Here is a 22,559-nt window from a genome sequence, read left to right as displayed (position 1 = left end):
TTGACCTTGCTGTGTCCGGTGCACGCATTACACATATATTTGGATCACACGCAGTCTTTTGCAAATACCACTCGCCAATTCCCATTGGCCTTTTATCAAAGATCAGAGATGTCGTGGGCTCCCAAGAGTGACTCCTAGTGTCACTACATCGACACAACATCAGGGAATGGAGGTTACGAATGTAACCAAGACGTTTTCAAGCATATTGCTGTATATGCATTGCATGCATATTTCGCAGCTGCAGTCCAACATAGTTAATTACACTGTAACATTACTAATGTACATCTAGACTTGGCAAACTACTGCAATTGAGATGTGTCTGTATTTTCTCCTTTTCGATGTGTTTATACTAAATTACTGTCAAACAATGGCACATTAAATCAAAAAGTTAAATAAAATATGGGTAACATTGTAAAATATGTGTATCATGCTGTATAGGACAATGGTTCAATATGTTAACATTAGTTAAACCATTAGGTGTCATGGATTAACATTGAGCGATAATTCTTTAAAGCAATTTGTAGTCTCAATTAAAGTCATTTATAAAAATACATTTGTTAAATGTTAGCTTGTGTTAGTTCTTAATGTATTTTCTCATTTTATTGTATGCAACTTGCTATTTAAAAAATATATTTGTATATAAAGACTAATGCTGTAAAAGTATTTTAAATAGCTCATGCTGCCTTTTGTATTAACAAATGTTAATACAGTATGTACAACCATATTGTAAAGTGTTACAGAGATACAGTATGTAAAACCCACTAAATAAATACTTAAGAGTTAAAGAAGATTACATTCACACATTAGCACAGTGCTAATGTTGCTTGTCAAATTTCCTGGTCCTAAACACTCAATTTCCAAGAATTTTCATATGTAAATATTCCTACTTTCCTGCAGTTTTCTTCCAGTTACTGTATTTATTAGCCCTGGTAAGCTTGTGTGTAATACGCCCTTGTTTATGGGTTACTTGAATGACTCGTTGATTAAATTATCTTAAAGATGCCTGTATAGGCATCATTTGGAATACCTAATGATGATTGGGCACGTTTCTTATGTGTCATTTAGATAAATCACATTATTGTGTTCAAAAACATTTAGATGGAGGGATAGACTTACAGTCTCTTTAATGGGCTCTATTGCAGTTTAAAGGAATAATTCACACAAAAATGAAAATGTACTGATAATTTACTCACCCTCAGACCCAAGGCGTATACACCCAAGATATATCTTAGTTTATTTCTTTATCAAAACCGAATTTAAGATTTTTTAGGATTTTATTTGAGGCCTCCTCCTTTAAACAAAGCAAATGAATGTACTCCATTTTTTGACGGTCCAAAATACATATTTAGGGTGCATCAAAATAATCCACAATACTCCAGTCGACAAATAAATTCTTCTGAACCCAAACGATTTTTTTTTTTTTTTAGAAACAAAACAATACTTATATAGTTTTGTAAAGGTGTCAATGGAAAGGAGGAGGCGAGATCCAGCTTGATAATATAAATAATAGTTTTAATGACAAACTTAAACACAAGGACACAAACACACACATTACGGACATGTCCGTAAACTATCTCTCTCTCCCGCACGATCCTCTGCAGTCGACCTTTATCCCTCTCGGGAGGCTTGATTAGCCTAATACGGGACCGGGTGTGTAGGATCATGACCCGGGCCCGCCCTCCGCCCTGCCACAACTTTTTAACTACAAATATTTGCTTCCCTACATCTCTGTGATGTGAAGGATGAGGTAGGAAGCGCGTCTGTAAAGCGATTAATAGAAAGGAGGAGGTGAGAAACGGCTTGACAATATAAATAATAGTTTAATGAAGAAATAAACACACAAACAAAAGACACAAACACACACATATGATGCACAGCCACCGTAAATGCTCTCTCTCTGTCGCACCACCGTCCGCATTCTGCCTTTATTCCCTTGGAGGCATGATTAGTCTGATAAGGGCCGGTGTGTAAAATCATGACTCGGCCCCGCCCTCAGCCCTGTCACAGCGTCATTGCTTATAAGAGAAGTAAAGCTGTACAAAAGTTTAATTGTCTTTGTTGTAGATTTGTATAATAAGTGTATTGTTCAAAATGGTAATTTGGCATGTGTATCCAGGATGCTTCAAACTTCAGAAACCCCAGAGAAAATGCATGCCGGGAAAAATATTAACTTTTCATCGATTGCCTATACATGATCATGGGCGATTGATTCTCTGGCTTATCGTGCTAGATATCAGTACACCCCTACATTCTCTCAAATATTGGAGGGTGTGCAGTGAACATTTTACTCCTGAGGATTACAGACCATCGAAAGAAACAAAGGGTCGATATCTGAATTCATCGTCTGTGCCTGTGCTGTTTTTCCAACGAACTCTATGTGTCAAAACTATCATTGTATGGAATTTGTGGTTAAAATTTATATAAGTATTGTTTTGTTTCTTAAGATAATCAATCGTTTGGGTTCAGAAAAACTTTAATTGTTGACTGGAGTCATGTGGATTATTTTGATGCACCCTAAATATATAGAGGAGGCCTGAAATGAAATCTTAAAAAACTTAAATTCTGTTTTGATGAAGAAAGAAACTCAGATACATCTTGGATGGCCTGAGGGCGAGTAAAGTATCAACAAATTTTCATTTTTGGGTGAACCTATTACGTGTTTTTGGAACATTCTGCAGACAAAAATGATAAAATATCTGTCCAAGAACATTTAGTATATAAAGAACAGGAGACGTGGAAAATCTGATGTGATCAAGGAGCTTTTTACAGCTTTATACTCTTAGTGCCACCGAAGAGATGGTAAGTCTATCCTTCACGGCCTCATTACCATTAAAAATCAAAGATGGTGCTAGCATGAATAAGGCCTAGAACGAAACAGAACACAGGGACACTTGAGACAAGACTATTTTAAATTAGATTTTAACTTTTACATTAAAATTACGTGAAATTATACAATTACAACCAGTAGACTGCTGCAGAGGTCCACCTGGTTGTAGCAAAAATACATATTTCTTTTTTCTTTTTAGATCTTATAAGATCTACATTTGGATATATATTTAGACATAATCAAAGTTGAAAGTCTAAGACTTTCAAAGTGAAGTGAAATTTAGTGTGACATTTTTTTAACAAATTTCTGTAGTTTTCACAGCATTATCACTGTATAATGAACAACTGCTTACTCTAGAACCTGTATAAAGCACGTTGCTGCACTGTAAACCCGGATTTCATATCTAATCAAACATTTAAAGTATAATGTACTTACATGACTCAAATCGATTAAGTTTTGATTGCATTAATAGCAAATGTAAGTATGTTAAACTAATTTGTAGACCTAGTTGAGTCTGTGAATAACTTTAAGTGAAATAGCTTAAAATTCCCAAGTTTTAGTCATGCAATGCACGATGGGAACGTGAAAGCCGTTACTTTGCCGCCGTTTCTATGCTTTTTGCTGAGAAGACGACGTCATTTTCCTGCCGCACACCGGACAGTCCAGTTACTTACCTAGCTAGCTAAAAGTTAAGTAAGTTACTTTTATCACTGGAGGGGCTTTTTGTGACGGTTCTTGAACGGACAGACGTTTTCAACGTCAAGGTCAACGGACATCACCTGTAGCCACTGGTTTGATGGCTTAGCTATCCAAATTGCCTTTCTCGCTTGACGCGCTGTTTGTGAACTTGGAAAACTGTCGTTTTAACCAGTTCAACGGGACATTTTTCACCTGTAACGTTAGCGTATTGGCGGACGCTGCCCCGCTTTGAACCGCCTCTCGGCAGATTAAGAGACACTGCGGACGAAAACCACGTTGTAACGTTGCTAACTTTTTTTCTTACTGGAGGGGCTTTTTTGAGCAGTGTAAAACCGTTGTTGTAACCAGTTCAACTGGACGTTTTTAACCTGTAACATTAGCGTCTTGGTGACACCGCCCGATCCACGCTGAACAAGGGACACGCACTGTTTTTTCCCTAGTATTAAATGTGAATGACAACTTTGACCATTCATTTTATTATTGTCTTATGCATGACATAGGCTCCGCTTTAGTGATTATTTTACCTTCAAGCACTTAAGAGAAAGTGAATTGCAACCGGATTATGCAAACTGAGTATATTAGCAATACACACCCCTAATAATGACATTATGGCTTTAATGTTAGCTTATTTGAAAATACAGGTATATTGTTTCAATAGAATACTGTAGCTTATATAAGTTCCCTTGTCTCTTATTTTCTTTGTTTTATTGTGTTGCAGGTCATGGGAAGAGATTCTTTTGAACCCAATATCCTGAGATTAGCAACAAACTGAATATCAATCTCTGAAAAATATGCTTTGGAAGTGTAAGTATTGCGCTCTTAGCTGTGAAAAGAGGGCACAGCTATTTAAGCATTATAGGCTAAAACATGGAAGTTATGCAAGAACAGAGCCTTTTCCTTGTTTACATCAGGAATGTCCATGTACATTTAAATCACTCAATGCACTAAAAGTACATTTATCCCGCCTTCACACCAAAACTCCTGATCAGCAGCAACCAGATGCACCAGTAAAATTTTGCTGTCTGTCATGTGGGTTTGCCGAGTCTTGTTCTCAGACCGACTACTTTACTCACCTGCGTACTGCACACTTAAAAGTAAACCATAAAGTCAGGTGCCCGTATAAAGACTGTAACTTTGAAACCAGTATGTACTCCACTTTCAAAGCACACAAGAGTAAAGTACACCAGGACCAGAACTGGAAAAGGTTCAAGTCAGAAATCATTGGTTTGGATACTGTAAGCGATGACAGTGATGCTGCACAAGACCAATGTCACATGCTGATGATATGGACGATTTAGAAGATGTCAGTGTAGAAGCCAGTGAGACTGATCTTCGTGATTTAGAAAAACAGCTTGAGCACAACTTAGCATCTCTTCTGTTAAAGATGCAAACTGTCCTGCACATACCAGAGACTTCTGTGCAAGAAGTAATACAACAGCTTTGTCAAATCAATAAGCTGTCACAGCCACTTCTGCATAACAGAGTGAGGGACGTTCTAAAGAAATATTATGTTGACGTCAATGAAACAGTTGTGAGAGAGCTTACCAGTGTCGTGTCAGAAAGTAACATAATGGCATTTTGTGCCAAAGATGGATCCCTAGGAACTGCTAGAAGGAGAGCGGCCTATGTACGTAGAGAGTTTCCACTGGTGAACCCCATTGAATACTGTGTGGAAAAAGGCAAAAAAACACTTGCATATGTCCCTATTGTTCCCATGCTCCAGAAGTTGCTGAACAAAACTGACATATTAGATAAAGCCATGTCAGAAAAAGTACATGTCCCACAGGAATATAGATCATATGTAGATGGCCAGTGCTTTAATGAAAACTCTCTTCTTGCAAGGGACGAGTTCACAATTGCTCTTGGACTTTACATTGATGACTTCGAAGTAGCCAATCCTCTAGGAACATCAAAGCTGAAACATAAAATGTGTGCCATATACTGGGTCATTGCCAACATACCTGCAAAATATAGGTCAACCCTTAACTCAATCCAACTTGCACTACTGTGCAATACCTCAACAGTCAAAGAATGTGGTTACGCTAAAGTTCTGCAACCTCTTATCTATGATCTAAAGTCATTGGAGAAAAATGGTGTTTACTTGGAGCAACTAGGTGAGAGTGTGAAAGGTGTGTTGTTGCTGATAATCTTGGTGCCCACTCCCTTGCAGGATTCCTGGAGAGCTTCACTACTGAAAAGTTCTGCAGATTCTGTTCGGCAAGCAGTATTGACACACAACACCAAGAGGTATGTTCTGGTTTCTTTAAACTCCGAGACAAAGACTCCCATGATAAGCAGGTGCAGGAGGTGAGAGAGGACCCAGTATTGAGTCGGACTTATGGTGTGAAAAGAGCATGTCCTTTAACTGAGAATCTTGAGCACTTTCATGCAGTCACTGGTTACCCTCCTGACATCCTGCATGATATATTGGAAGGCATTGTTCCAACTGAGTTGTCCCTTTGTCTTAAAGACCTGATAGACAAGGGGTATTTCACACTAGAAATGTTAAATCAGGCCATCAGAAACTTTAACTACACATTTACTGACAAAACAGACCGACCTCAGATTATTGGAAAGGGATTTTCCGCCAAAGGGACCATTGGTGGAAATGCCCATGAGAATTGGTGTCTCATAAGGCTCCTTCCATTTTTTATTGGTCACTGTGTCCCTGAGGGTGACAACACTTGGGAAATTGTCATGCTTCTCAAAGATGTGGTTGAGCTAGCTGTTGCACCAAGGCATACTGAGGAGACACTGCATTTCCTGGACTGTAAAATAGCAGAGCACAGACAGCTGCTGCAGTCAACATTTCCAGATTTTCGTTTAAGGCCAAAGCATCACTTTGTGGAACATTACCCTCAGCTTGTAAGGAGATTTGGTCCCCTGTCTGATGTTTGGACGATGCGCTTTGAGGGGAAGCACAAGTTCTTTAAAAAGGCAATTCGCAATGTGCAAAACTTCAAAAATGTTGCCATGACACTTGCTACAAACACCAGAAAGCAGTCAGTTACCACCTTGACTGTAGCTCTTTTTTCAGACCATCAGTTGAGATGACAAAGGTTACCCCAGTTTTGCTCGCCTCTTTCCCATTGAACGTTCAGTGAGTAATCGCGCAAAATATTACAAAGCCTGGGTCGGTTCTTAATGCATCATCTGTCTGTGTAGATGGAATCAAATATCATCCCGGCATGATACTCTCTACTGGCTCATGCTCATGTCTCCCTGAATTTGCCCAGATTCAAAAGATTGTGGCTGTTAACACAGAAATTATGTTTGTTTGCCACAAAATGACAGCATGGTATTGTGAGCATTTAAGATCTTACCAACTTGTCTGTAATGAGGTCCCCTCTTTGGTTGTGGTTCAGATGTCAGACTTGAATGATGTCTTCCCATTATCAGCATATAGGGTACAAGGAGAACTTATGGTAACACTGAGACGATATGTTATTTGCTAAATACCTGTCTTTTATCATGGTTTCACAGATGGCTGAGCAACAGAATATAACCATGAGGGTTATTGTCTCCGATGGAGATATAAGAAAGATGACGACAAAACGACCTGACACACTTGATGATTTGATTGGCTGGCTCAAATGCACTCTACAAGCGAACTATAGTTTCACCCTACAGTACCAGGATCCTGAATTTAAAAATGAACTGTGTAACCTCACCAATCTCTCTGAGCTCCCAGAGAAGCCAACAATCAAAATCATCCCTATGATTGAGCTTGTACCAATCTCAGCAAACACTGAATCATATGGTGACACAAGCAGCCAGGCTGACACCGAGATCCTGTCCAGCTCCTCTCTGGATAGAAGTTTTCAGTGGCCAGAGGAATTTGACGTTCCCAAATTTTCGGTTGATGTTGAGTACAGACTTTGTCAAGGTAACCTGTTGTATCTCAGGGATGGAACCTATCTTAAGGTGACTAAAGAGTTGAAACATGATATCCTAGAGAAACTGGCTGAGACCATGTATGCATTTAAAGCATACCCAGAAAAGGAAGATTTTGAAGCCGTTGCAAAAGCCTTAGTACAAACCCACCCGTGTCTCCAAGAATCAGGGTCATACTCCGGCTGGATTGGATGGAAGAACAGTCTGAAGTTCAAGATGGGTAATTATAGAACTAAAATGCGCCAGATTGGACGAGTTGATGTCACTGTCAATGGTGGTAAACGTGGAAGGTACACTGCAAATGCCGACCCTCCTCACAAAGGCATAAAGAAGCCAAGGAAAGGGGAAATAAATATCCTACCTGAATATCCAGAGGGGAAGGATGACCACAACCTGGAAGAAGCTCGCCAGGTTTTGGTCAATGAAATGATGAAGACAAAGCCAAATGGGTCCCTTGTTAAGAAAGAGATGGACCTGACGTTTGCGCTTCGGAGAAAAGAAGTTGTCCAAAACAAGCCTGCCATCAGCCAGATGGTACATCGATGGCCAGCTCTTTTCACAGAAAGCCAGGTATGTATTACTGTTTAAAAACGACGTATGTGTCACTGTAATGTTGAATACAATTTGTCCATAGATTCTTGTTTTTCGCTTCTTATGCAATACATGTTTTGTTTCAGGTTTTTTATGAGTTCACCAGAGTGGTGGGGAAAAGTCTGCAAGAGAATTTCTTTGATGAACTTGACCGTTTCTCTCCAAGGCTGATGGACCTCTTTAGGAAGAAGAAAGGCCTGACCGGCCAGATTTTGGCTGAGCTTTTACGTCACACAAAGGTGGGTTTGACTACATTAGTCTACTACATCTTTTCTTTCTCTGTTCATCTCTTTTGTCTTCTTTTCTTCTCTGCTCTATATCTTTCTTTCTTCCCATCTCATTTCCCTTAATCGTCTCCTTTACTCTCTTCATTACCTAATTTTCTTTTTTGTCCTCTCCATTTTCATCTCCTTTTGTCTTCTTGTACATAAACATTGTGGTGAATTTCTGGAATTTATTTGATAAATACATGTGCAGTGTTTCCCACAGAATTAGATTCTATTTGCGGTGGTGTGGTGTTTGAATAAGGCACGACAAAAGGGTTAAATATATCATATATTTTTATTGACAAGTACACATTTCCATTGCCAACACTTAGTGTCAGATAACTTAAAGACATTGCTATTGCTACATTGCTAAGCCATTGCTACACTTTCTATGACTGCTCCGCAGACTTCTTGTTGCAAATTTTGCTCATACACACACACACACACACACACACACACACACACACACACACACACACACACACCAACCTGGACCTGGAGATGGAGGTGGACACACACACACACACACACACACACACACACACACACACACACACACACACACACACAGAAACAAACCTGGAGATGGAGGTGGACACACTCACACCAACCTGGAGGTGGACACACACACACACACACACTCAAACTTACTGACACACTCAAACACAGGCTCACACACACTCACACATTCAAAAAGACTCGCGCACACAGATTCAAACACTCAGACAGACACACACACACACACACACACACACACACACACCCCAACCTGGACCTGGAGGTGGACACACACAAAGACTTACACACACACACTGATATTGATATTATGGCGGGCCACCACAAATTAATGAATGTATGGGAAACCCTGATGTGGGTATCCTTAGCAAGATATGTTTTAACTCTTGTGTCCACTATCTTGCAGACCACTGAGCCAACAGACATCAGGTGCCTATGTCTTCGGGGACTGCCTGTCATCTTGGCGGATGATTCTTCTGCCTTCTTCAAGACATGCTCTGTAAGTTAATTTGTTTTGTAAATGTTGCAGGTGCATGCTCTTTTGGTCTAATTTTTAGCTGTTAATGAACACTTCCATTCATTTTCAGAATTATTTGATCAGCATCAGTGTCTCCATTAAGTCTCTATTTAATGGCCGAACAAAGATAGTTTACCCACTTTCAGTCCCAGTCCTATTGAAAAAGTAGAAAATATCTCCCAATAACTAAGGTTGTATGAATCCTTTTTACAATTGCCCAATTAGTTTTTGACTTTACTGTCACCGGTTGGAACTTGTGAAATTGTTTTTGGGTCTAAAACTCAAATGGGGAGTTCTGATTGCACTTGTTAGATTCTGGTTGCTCCAGTGATCAGATATCTTATTGTGTATGTTACTTTCAACTGGTAAAGTAAAAAAAAAAAAGCAATTAAGGTGAAAGGTACTGAGAGTCATAAAAAAATGTTTCAGCACGACTGTGACATAAAGTGGGTAAACTCCATATTTTGGGCAAAGTGTTGCAAACTGTACAGATCCGAATATGGCATTTGATAAAAATTCAAGACTGGTATCGTCCTTTTAATATAAATTACTTTCAGTGTGGTTCATATTGTACAATGCTTTTCATTATAAACAGTCACAGGTTATTTTTGGTGGACAAAACACCATTGTCTAACTGGCATGTTTATGTTCTCTCCTTGTCAAAACGTTTCTTTCACTGTTAGGATGTAACTGACAAGGACTCGTACATTGAAACTCCAGTGGGAATTCTCTGCCTTGGTCAAGAAAATACCCAGCTCAACCCATCCAGAGTAGGGATCATCTTGGAAGGGTCTGTGGTAATGGATGAACTGGCCAACCTGCCTCAGGCCTTCTGTGTCCTTTTCGGACTTATCTATGCCTTGCACCTGGACTACCCCAAGTGCATGAAAAACACTTTCAGCTTTATTCAGCAAGTAATGCTCAAACTGGGTAGAAGTGAGCTGGTACCCAAAATTCAAACTTTGAAAAATCAGCTGGAAGCATAAAACGGGATTCTAAGTGGCTCTACTACTGTTCCAGATTTGTTTGCCACAGTTTGTAACGTTGGACTTTTATGAAAATATGTTTACTGTTGTGTATGGTTTGGGGTACATGTGTCCTGTGGTATTTGCACTGATTTTTTGCACAAGATTCCATGACACAGGCTTTGATAAAATTTCATTTCAAATTAGTTGGGTATTTTAGTTACATTACCAACTAAAAGGCAGATGTCTTGGTGCATTTTGGATTTCCAAGATATATAGAGTAGATATTTTAGTCATGTAAAGTCATATAAATGCGAATGTCCAACTATATAAAAAAAGTTCCCTTACAGGAGTGTAAGTTATAATACAGTTTTAATGTGATTTGTTGTGATAATGATGTACACATGCTTGCACGATAAGTGTTTTTGTTGGCATGATGGTGGTGCTTTGTTTTATGCAATGTTCAGGGCATGAATGACACATTTTGCCACTGTTTCAGTCTTATGATTCAAGGTTGTTAAAGCAGGGGGCAACAACCTGTAAGTTAATGCTGTTTTCAAATAAAACGGTAAAAAAATGACTTTTGTATTGAGTATTTGTCTTAATTTAAATGTTCTGGTTTAGTATATTCAATGAATACAAAGGTTTAGTTACTTTAACTTAAAATAGTAAGTGGAGTTCATGTGACAAGACAATTAATATTACAAGAGATTGTAAGTTAAATCAACTTGGCATTCAGTTTTTTGAACTTAAAATAATAAGTCCACCCTTTCATTCATTTAAGTTAAATGCACTCAAGTTTTCATAACCCATTACTTAAAGTTTTTAAGGCAACCGGTTTCCTCAAATTTTTTAAGTGAATTCAACTTATCCGGGCTTACAGTGTGTAGATCTGCAAAGCATCATGGTCAAATTTCTTTGGCGGGTGAATTCTACCGTGAAAATATTTTCCTTTGAATCACAACACAGTAATTTTGAGCAGGATTTTTTCAGCAATAGAAACAATAATCTGTTATTGCTGATGGTACACTTTGCATTATTTCAAACACACATGTTTTCTAGTTTTTGTAATGGGAGTATAACAATATGCTGATGGACACATTCTTTTCTCCACACTATTTTGTTGCAAGAGCTTACTCACAAGATTCCACACTTTCTTCAGGTTTTGATTTCAGCAAGGTAACTTTGTTCATTATTTTGCAATGCTACGTTAATTTAGCACAATTTCCTCATGTAAAGTTACCTGTGTTTAACTTTAAGAGTGCACTGGGGGAGAGAAGTAGAGAGAGAGACACCCTCCTTAGCTAGTATGCTGGTGTGCATAATATTACAAAAGAAACTATTTGCACATTCAATTTTGATAGATTTTGTTATCTGGTGACATTTAGGTTGATAACGTCATCAGTTACATTAACATTATTGGATGAAAGTTAAATTGGAATCATGTGTGTGTGTCCGCGTGTGTGTGTTGGTGCTAGCTAGCTCTGTTTGGAGAAGCTTGTCACTTGTTGTTCTCTTGCTAGCTACCATGAGGCATGAGCACAACATTTTTGATAACATCATGTTTTTTTCTGAGCTTCTTCATAGGGAAGACTGCAGCATCTAAGTTGGATAAATTGTTGCTAACCTAACTTGAGCATACAGGGGTTTCATTCCCGACTTGAGGAAGCATATTACATTCCACTGTATTACGATTTATTTCCAATTTTTTTATCTCACAGGCTATTTTTGTACCATTTTGTTCTTTTCTTTCAGGCTGAGTAGTTGCAGCAAAGAAAATAAAACAAACAATAATTTCAGCTACATACAGGAACTAACTAGTATGCATATGATATGGTTTTGAAGTGCAAATTTTTTTCTCTCTCTGCAGACACAATCCCTAGATATATCAAGCATGTTAAAGTGCACAAAAACCATACAAACTTCCATGTAGAGGTTTCCATGTGGGATTTCACATGTACCAAAACCACACAAAACCAAAACCAGCGAATGTGTGTGTGTGTGTGTGTGTGCTGTTGTACCATGCTACTGTCCTTATATTTAGTGTTGTCAGTAGTAGACACATATTGTGGTATTTCTAATGGGAAGTAATGAGTCAACAAAAATTCTCAAAGAACCATCAGTCTTGTCTATAAATGTCTACATTAGTAACTAATTCCTTCCACTGCAGGGAAGCAGAATCCAGTTTAAGAACAATAAAGTTTTTGGTTCATATTTAATTTGTGTTTTTATACATTTCCACTTTTAACTGAACATTTTTAATTGCTTCCACTGCTTGGATTTTACTGTTTTGTTTGTAAAAATCACTCTAGTGGGACAGAGTTTTCTACAAAGTGATGTTTTTGTCTGTTTTTTCACATTGAATCAATGTTACTAGAATACATGTGTCTGTCAATGATTCTCAGAAAGCAAATGTAAAACAATAGAGGACTTGCACACATCTTTATGATTGACAACTCCTTCCCTTTGTTTTTTTTCCCCATTTATTTTATATTTGTCTCTAGAAGTACATTCAAATTAACTAAAACTCCTCAAACAATAAATCAATCATTTTAAAACTCTCTAAATATTCATGAAAGATTAACAAAATAATTTCAGGCCATGAAATAAGCCTCCACACGCACTTGTTTATAAGCCTCCACACGCACTATGTCTCTGCGGTAATGTGCTCAACAAGCCAAGTGTTAAGATGCGCGGGTTGATGTTCTCAGACATAGAGGCAACTGAGATTCGTCCTCCGCTACCTGGATTGAGGCGAGTCACTATGCCACCACAAGGACTTAGAGTGCATTGAGAATTGGGCATTCCGAATTGGGGAGAAAAAGGGCCGAAATAAAAAAAAACATCCCAATTCAAAAAGTCAATTTAATAAATAAATAAATAAAAACATTCAATCAAACCAACAGAAATTAACAGGAATGAACAGTGATAATGACTTTTGTGTACAAACTAGACTTAGAATAAACATTTTGCTCCCACACCTAAGTGTAAACTTTCACACAGTGAAAAAAAAAAATCAACTATCTAAAACTAGATATCTGTGTGTGTGTGTGTGTGTGTGTGTGTGTGTGTGTGTGTGTGTGTGTGTGTGTGTGTGTGTGTGTGCGTGTGTAAGCATGCTTGCTTGCTAAGTATTACTGCCTTATATTGATGTGTTTAGGTGTGTGTGTGTGTGTTGTCATTTCTGAATGTGTTATGGTCTCACCCCTACATTTCTGTGTGTGTGTTCTGCATTTTGTGTGATTTATTGATTTTAATTCACAAATAATAAAAAAAATGCTTGTTTTATCCTGTCTCCCAGTAATTTCCTACATGGGGTCAAATTTGTCCCGAACATCACGAGTGTGATTTTTTTTGTTTTTATCACACCACCACACAACTTCAGTCCAGTCCATTTTGTGTGTGTGTGTGTGTGTGTGTGTGTGCACATAGCAAATGTAGGAAAAGTCACCAAATCTAATGCCACTGAGGTGAAGGAAACCATATTTTTTAAGGGAGCAAATTTCAAAAGGGCATAAGGGTTAATAGTGGCAGGATGCTCAAAAAGAGTTAAAGACCAAAGACGTCCATCTGAATGTGTATGGCTGTAGCAACAAGTTAGACTTAGACAATTTGCATGGTAAACCCCTCTCAGAAAAGATACACGAGCATGCTAATTATAGCACCGTCATTAAAACTATAAAAAAAGTAAAAAATTAAGTAGTTGACTAATTGACTAGTCAGTTGTTGCCCATCCTTAATTTGTAGTTAACTGATGATAGGATGCAAGTCTGAAATGTGAGATCACTATTGACCCTCTTGCCCAGTAAGTTCATGCTGAAATCTTGTGAGCTATGTTTTGGGGTTCTGGTTTGGTTGGCTTGCACCAGCTTTCCATCAAAGGCCTTAACATGACCTCTCTTGACCCCAGTATGGTCCACAGGGGTGCTATCATGGCAGCATTTCATTCAGCATCACATGTAGAAGTCTGAAGGACTTTACCCCTGTGTATGTGTTTGTAAGTGATACCCACAACCCAATCTCTCGACAGTATCCAACAGGCTATTAGTGTTGTTTAGAACTCCTTGCCCAAAACATGTTATAATAGACAGTGAAGCCTAGCACAGGCCCTCTTGTCAGGTGAATTAATGAACACTGGATCCTTTCTTTATACACAGGGGATGGCATGTCTGAACTGGCAGGCATATTTGGATACAGCGACAGTGAAGCTGTTCCTTAGCAGTGCTGATAACTAGAAGTCATATTTTATAGTTTTTTTTAAAACATTCACCGCCCCTGGAAGTATCAGCTTTTCTTGAAGTCTGGAATATGTTGTTTATAACCTTTTCCCTTCAAGTGAGTTTAACCGTCTGTTTCCTCAATTTCACCATCCTTATCTCATTCTCTTTTTAATTATTTCCATGAATTAGGCTGGACAGACTTAATTTAAAACTTTGGTTCAAATTAAAGTGGATTTAGGTTTTAGTGATGCAAACTTTACAGAGACAAATTACATTGAGTTAATTTTGTTGAAGTGTATTTTATTTTATTTATTTTTTAAATACAGGAACAAAATTAACAAAATTAATTATTCATTTTTAGATAAAAACGTATTCTGAGATGAAATATGGTATGAGAAGTTGTTGATCCATTTGTAAATTATTGTCAATTATTAATGACAATGGACTTCATCCTTAAAGAAATAACTTCTCATTCAGGCAAAATTTATTAATTAAAGTAACGTTGATTATGTCTCCTGTTATGGTAAAAATTAATTGCTGGATGACTTGACAATGTCTTTTAACACATTTTGAGTAGGGCTGTTGATTTAACGCGTTAATTTATTTGAAAAAAAAAAATAACCTGTAAAATAATCCCCCTGGACCATAAGGAGGAAGAGTCCTGAGTAATGCAAGATTGTAGTACCACCTGTTTACTCCAGAGGGCAGTAAGTGAAATTTCATCTGTATGAGCAACGCGCAGTTTATACAGTGAAGAAAAAACTTTCTTGCATTCACAAAAGAACAAAATGTTCTTGCATTCAAAACACTTGAAGAACTAAGGGATCTCAAGATGTGTTTAAAGATTGAGTATTAAACTATATTTAACTTGAAACAGTGACCTAAACATTTTATGGTTATGATGCAACGCACCTGAGACACTACACAAGCATGTCTGATGCTGGATTGAGATGGTGCAAAATTTGGAAATTACCCATAAATATTTAACCACGAATAAAATCAAAGAAATTTCCTTCAAACTTATTTATAAGTACTACCTCACTAATTATTTTCTTGTAGAGAGATTTAATTGTGATGTCGATATATTCTGTACATTTTGTTGTCTGCAGGCGGAAAAAATGTTTCATTTATTTTGGAGTTGTCCCTACTCGACTTGTTTTTGGTCTGATTTCTGCAAGATTGTTAGAGATCATTCCCAGCTTTCAACTTTGTTTTGAAAATGTTTTATTCTTTTTTTTTAAGCTATGACATGTCTCTTCATAAGGAATATTATTTGATTAATGTTTTGCTTTTGTTGGCAAAGTTTAGTATTCATAAATGTAAGTATAGTGGTTATAAACCATTATTTTTAATTCAGAGGTTCAGCAATACCTAAGAACAATTTTCAATTTGAGTAACAAGAAAGCTGTAAAGTGTATTGAAATATGTAAACAAGTTGATATTTTTATTTAAACTGTTTATTTATTTATTTTCCTTTTTGTTGTTGTTTGTTTTAATATGCCTCTTGGCTCTAGATGTAAAAGTTTTGTAAGCATTAATAAAAAATTTTAAAAAATGTCTGACGCAGGTGTAAATTGACGGGTCCTTAAACAAGCCCTCATCATAAATCTCCAACTGATTGACAAATTCACTTGTGAAATGGATTGCTGAGAACTGTATTGCTAAGACAATGATTGTCTTATGATCAGTAATATGGTAGTAAACAATACATTGTATTCTAAAACCGCTTTTTATATTGTCTTATCAATGATTAAGAATGTAATGCATTTTAATTATCTTAATAGTTGTTATTTATATATATATATATATATATATATATATATATATATATATATATATATATATATATATAATATGGCCAAGACGATTTTAACGTTTTTTTTTTTTTTTTGTTTGTTTTTTCCTGAAATTGCTCAGGGGCCTGTACCATGATGGTAGTTGAACAAACTCAGGGTTGCAGAATTGGTTTAGAGTTGACAAAACCAAACCGATGCAATCAGGCTTTATTGGTACCATGACGCAGCTCATCAACTTTCTTTGTCAACTCAGGCTTTGATCCTTAAACTATGATACTACACAGGCACGTGCACATAAAAGAGTGACGTCGGCATCGAACAAACCAATTGCGTTCGATATGGATAGAGCGAGAGCTATATATTTTTCTGCGGAGGAGCAAGAGATTATTATTCAGAAATACGAAGAATATAGATGAATATAGTCTTTCAAGCATGCAGTAACACCGTCTCTGCTGCCAAAGCAAGAGAATCCCCTTGGAGGAAGATTGCTGATTGCGTTAATGCGTAAGTTAAACAAATACATTCTATAGGCCATTAATGTAAAATTATGTATATAATCATATTAAAAATGTTTTAAATAAAATGAAAATGTGTGTATTCATGTTAATATATAAAACATTTGTGTGTGTGTGTGTGTGTATATATATATATATATATATATATATGTATATGTGTGTGTGTGTATGTAAAATGTGAATGTATTGGCATGACATCCTAAGAAAGATTAATATTCATTGTTTTTAGATGCAACTCCAAACGTTCTTGGCAACAGATCAAGACAAAATGTAAAAATATAATTCAAAGTGGTGAGTATTTACCACAACCTTTTATTATTTTTGTGAACATTTTATCACAAACACTTGTTTGCAGCAAACAGAAAAAAGTGTGAAATACGGAAAACTGGGGGAGGGCCACCTCCTCCAGAATACACTGTGGCGGAGGAGTTGGCTCTGAGTAACAATAAGGGACGGCCGATTATGGATGGGATTGCAGGTACTGTCCAATCTGACCCTGGTGTCGGCTCCTCGAAGCAAGTGACACTGGGTATGTGTGTGCAATGAATTACTAATTTTTAAACATTTTAAATATGGCTGACTCTGTTCTGCAGTAGAGGGAAATACAGTGTTCCTGTTGAAGCCAACAAACATGCACACAGTCTCCCACACAGAGGTCCGTATACAGCAAACAAAACACAACAGTTTTACAACAGTTATGCTTTATATTGGCCTACTTTTATTTATTAAGGTGAAGCAAATGATGAAGACACTCTGTCTGTGTGTGTTCTGAGACCGTTGCTGAGGTGAATGCATTGGGCTTTTTATTATGGCACACATTTGAATGTCATATTTAAGTGACTGGCCCTTACATATCTCTTTTATTGTAGGTTTTTTCACAACCTGACCCAGAAACCTGCTACCTCTACCTCAATGGGCTACAGAAGGAATGTGAGCAAGGTAATACTTTAAACCCTTGACATAAATTACAGTCAGTCCTATGTTTGTAAAAAGTCATGCCACTTTTTGTGATTTGATTAACCTCCAGAAAACTTGTAATGATTGTTTGTGGTGGAATTGTTTCAGGTGGAAACCGACTCAATCAGGGCCCTTTACAAAAGGAGTCTAGAACTAGACTGTTCACTAAAGGAGCTGGCCTGTGAGCGAAGGACGCTCCAAATTAAATTGGAGATCAAACAGCTGGAAAAAACAGATCTCAGTGTGTGAACTTATTTAACCAAGTAACCCTTTAGTATGAACACTGAATATTTATTAATGTAACTTTCTCTTGCTCTCTTTCTTCCTCCCAAGCCACATGACCAATAAAACAGTTTGAGACCTATCTGATTCTGCAGTGTCAATGTGCTTTTATTAAGTAAAATATTGTGTTGTGATTTCACCTCTGACAGCTGTGCCAGCTGTGTGGTCAAGTGTGATGGGGTCAATTTCATCAGGGAGAAGCTGGTTTTGTGGTGGTACTCGCTCCTTTCTGATAGTGGCTATATTGTGCAGAATGGCACATGCAGACACTATCTGTGATGCCCGCTCTGGTGATACTCTTAATCACCTAAGGCAGTTGAAACGTGCCTTTAGGATGCCAAAGGTCATCTCGATCTTGACTATGGTTTTACTGAGAGCCACATCGAAGCGGTTTTGTGGCCCTGTCTGAGGGTCAGGATAGGGGGTTAGCAAAAACCTCTGGCATGCATAACCCCTGTCTCCTAACAACAGTCCATCAAAAAGCCCTGCCACAGAAAAGGGAAAATTGTGTAAGGTTTGCTGTGTCACAATTAAAATGAACACTTTAAAGTGTTTTGTACTGTAACAAATTTAACTTGCCTTCCTCAAAGCGCTGACACAACATAGACTCACGGAACATTTGTTTCGTCATGCACTGAGCCAGGCCATTTGGAATCCAAGCTTGTGATCATGCATTCATGATCACAAGTCATCTGCAGATTAAATGTACAGTAAAACATTGTCCTATCTGTTAGTTACTATTAATTTAAAGATTGATCTAAATTGCACATAAAAATCATCTCACAGCCCTACCTGAACATTAAGGCTGTGAAAGGACTTTCTGTTCACATAATCGCCTCATGTTCTCCTAGAGCTGTGGAGATGGCAACATGTGTGCAGTCTATTGCTCCAATGACTCTAGGAAATCCTATCATAGGAATAATAAAACAAAGAAATAGGCTACATATTTAAAACCATTCTTAACATGTAGCTACTGTAGACTATTGTATAATACATTTAAGTGCTCTAAGTGAAATCTGCTTCTTGAAGAAAAAAAACCAACTGAATGTGAAAGGTTAAATTTGTTCATGTCACCCTATCAATATATCTTACCAACAATTTTATAAAAGCCCTCTTTTATGGACATGGTTGATAAATGTCCAGGGAACACAATCAAGCTGTTTATGTACCCCTGCAGTGCGAGGACCACCTTGCGAATGGTTCGACAAACTGTGTTTTTCCATAGATTCTCTGCATCACTGACCGAATACAAGTATGTTCCACTTGCAAAAAAATGCAACGCAATACATACCATTTGCGGTACAGTAAGTGCATGGCTTCGACGAGTCACATTTGTTATGTGCGGCTCAAGAAGTTTGCAAAGATAAGACATTCCTTCCATGGAAAATCTGTATCTTTAATACAAGTATCAGGAAAGTCAAGGGGATTTTGTCTGTCCCTAAAAACTCTTTCTCTATGAAGTGCTCGTCTAACAATTTGCGCGGAGATGTCCACAGGATTTGGAAGAAAAGGTGAAGCCATTGCAACAGAGAACAGAAGCTGGGAATTAGTTACGTCACCTATATGTTTCTTTGCTCACAGCTGATTGGTCAAACTTTGTCTGAAATCTCGAATCCAGAACATAACTTGCCCCGGACCAGGTTATCCGTGGAGCGTTAGTTACTATGGCGATGAACACTGCTAAAAGCCAAACCACTTTCATGGTACCTAAAACCCAGGGTTGGTGCAAACTAAACTGAAACATACCTGGCTAGCCACCTAAACCGTCTTCATGGTATAGGCCCCAGGTTTAATACTGTAAAGAATTAGTATGTGTGATAGGCGACCACTTTTGTGGAAAGCAATTCTGAACACAAAAGACTGGAGGAGATTGTCTTTTTGATGATAAGAAATTGGCACAGGATAAAGACTCATGGTTTTGTGTAAAAATCACAGTTTTCAGACATGTTGAAAAGAAAAAGTGGATGTGAATTCGCCACAGGTTCTCACATCATAGACACTCAAAAATAATAAAGTCTCAACATACAGTACAGTACATTTGTTCAGCTTCAGCGCAATGAATTACACTGAGAATTCGGGTAAATATATTAACAAAGAATGTATGTTCTTTTTAAATAGGTACTGAATTGGTAGTAATTCACTGATCATTATTGTGTGGGTTTTAAAAAAACATTCATGACTGATGTCAATTCAATACCTGTCTGTTGACAGAAACCAGATTAAATTAATGGGACAATGTACACTGAAAATGGCTTAAATAGAATTTGAATATACTGTACATATGGATTAAAAAAAAATCTAATAAACAAACTATTCCAATGGCAATTCCCATGATATGTGTTATAATTATAAGAGTTTTCCATTGGTCCCCCAGGCTCTGTGACCAGTTTAGCCAAATAAGACTTTTAACTGTGTGGTTTTGTGACAGTTTTTAGAGATAAGTGTTATTGTGACCTTTCAATCACTGGGTGCAAAATATGTGTCTAATTTTGTGTAAAAACGTGGAATTTGTCCGTGACACAACTTGAGTGAAAATTTGACAAGGAGAAAGATAATTTGTTATTCTTGAATAGATTAGTTTGGTATGTTTTTATCTCAAGCCAACACATTCCTTCACTTTTCATGGATAAACATCAGGCCATATGTGAGCACATCCCTCTCCACACACCACCAGTATGTAATGTCTAGCCTTCGGCAAACACTTTCTGCAGTTTTCATCTGTCACTAAGCAGTGTGTGAATGCCATGAAATGAAGCAGTTGGCCTTCCTATTTAAATAAATAATCTCTTCACATTAAACAATAGGAAGCTGAGAGAAAGTAAATAAAAACATACCTCCTGCCACTCTGACTGTTTAGAAGCAAACTCGATGAATCCTCCACTCATTCAGACCCGTATTTCCAACGTTGTGTGAGTGAGTGAAATGTAATTACTGGAAACACTGGTTGAATCTAATGCAGAAGGCTAATATATATATATATATATATATATATATATATATATATATATATATATATATATATATATATATATATATATATATATATATACACACTCACCTAAAGGATTATTAGGAACACCATACTAATACAGTGTTTGACCCCCTTTCGCCTTCAGAACTGCCTTAATTCTACGTGGCATTGATTCAACAAGGTGCTGAAAGTATTCTTTAGAAATGTTGGCCCATATTGATAGTATAGCATCTTGCAGTTGATGGAGATTTGTAGGATGCACATCCAGGGCACGAAGCTCCCGTTCCACCACATCCCAAAGATGCTCTATTGGGTTGAGATCTGGTGACTGTGGGGGCCATTTTAGTACAGTGAACTCATGGTCATGTTCAAGAAACCAATTTGAAATGATTCGAGCTTTGTGACATGGTGCATTATCCTGTTGGAAGTAGCCATCAGAGGATGGATCCATGTTCTCATTCTGTTTACGCCAAATTCTGACTCTACCATCTGAATGTCTCAACAGAAATCGAGACTCATCAGACCAGGCAACATTTTTCCAGTCTTCAACTGTCCAATTTTGGTGAGCTCTTGCAAACTGTAGCCTCTTTTTCCTATTTGTAGTGGAGATGAGTGGTACCCGGTGGGGTCTTCTGCTGTTGTAGCCCATCCGCCTCAAGGTTGTGCGTGTTGTGGCTTCACAAATGCTTTGCTGCATACCTCGGTTGTAACGAGTGGTTATTTTAGGCAAAGTTGCTCTTCTATCAGCATGAATCAGTCGGCCCATTCTCCTCTGACCTCTAGCATCAACAAGGCATTTTCGCCCACAGGACTGCCGCATACTGGATGTTCCCTTTACAAAAAGCTTCACTTTGATGCTGCGCTGCTAAGCGCTACGGGGGAACAACTCTAGCTGTGAACCAAGCTGAAATAGTGTGTGTAACACGTCAATGAACATTGACTGGAATTTATAGCCTCGGTTGATGTAATCATTAGATGCACCTGTGGCCAGGCTATAAATGGATACATCACCAGGTGTCGTCAGAAACTCTTTTTTCAGAGCGATTCTGTTTCTGTGTGTTTCACAAACCCTGTCAAAACTTTCTTTCCTCTGTTAGGAGTTAGAATCAGTTAGGCAGTGTGCAGTGAACGTTGTTCTTTTTGTTCTGTTTTTTCTTCTCTCTTCTGTTTAGAAAATATTATATATATATATATTTCTAAAAAAAAAAAAAAAAAAAAGAAAGAAAAAAGAGAGAATGACTGAAAGCCGCAAACGGTGCGTGTTCCCCTCTTCTTGCTCTATAGCTGAAGATGACACACATCAGTTTTTGCTCTGTTTGTTTGGGGGTAAGAGCACGCTGCTCTTGCGTTGCAGCAGGGCGGGTGCGAGCACTGCGATTTGCTTTAACAGGCAGAGTGCTTCGTGCTCGCCTCGCTTGCTTCCGGGAGTCAGCACTCACGAAAAAAAAATATATATAAAGATCGTTCGTGGGGCTCTTGCATGGATTTGGCTGAGGAGCAAGAGACGGGTTGATCCCTTTCTCTCACTCTCTCCCCAAACCCA

General features: G+C 37.8%; 1 pseudogene; it reads right to left on the bottom strand.

Annotated features, from left to right (window-relative positions):
* Positions 1 to 18,156: 18,156 nt before the first annotated feature.
* Positions 18,157 to 19,566, bottom strand: LOC127623916 (putative nuclease HARBI1; annotated as a pseudogene).
* Between the last annotated feature and the right edge of the window lie 2,993 nt (positions 19,567 to 22,559).

This window comes from Xyrauchen texanus, chromosome 30 (genome assembly GCF_025860055.1).
Source record: "Xyrauchen texanus isolate HMW12.3.18 chromosome 30, RBS_HiC_50CHRs, whole genome shotgun sequence".
Classification (NCBI taxonomy): domain Eukaryota; kingdom Metazoa; phylum Chordata; class Actinopteri; order Cypriniformes; family Catostomidae; genus Xyrauchen; species Xyrauchen texanus.
The sequence above is the reverse complement of the archived record's forward strand: the minus strand, read 5'-3'. Positions and strand labels throughout refer to the sequence as shown.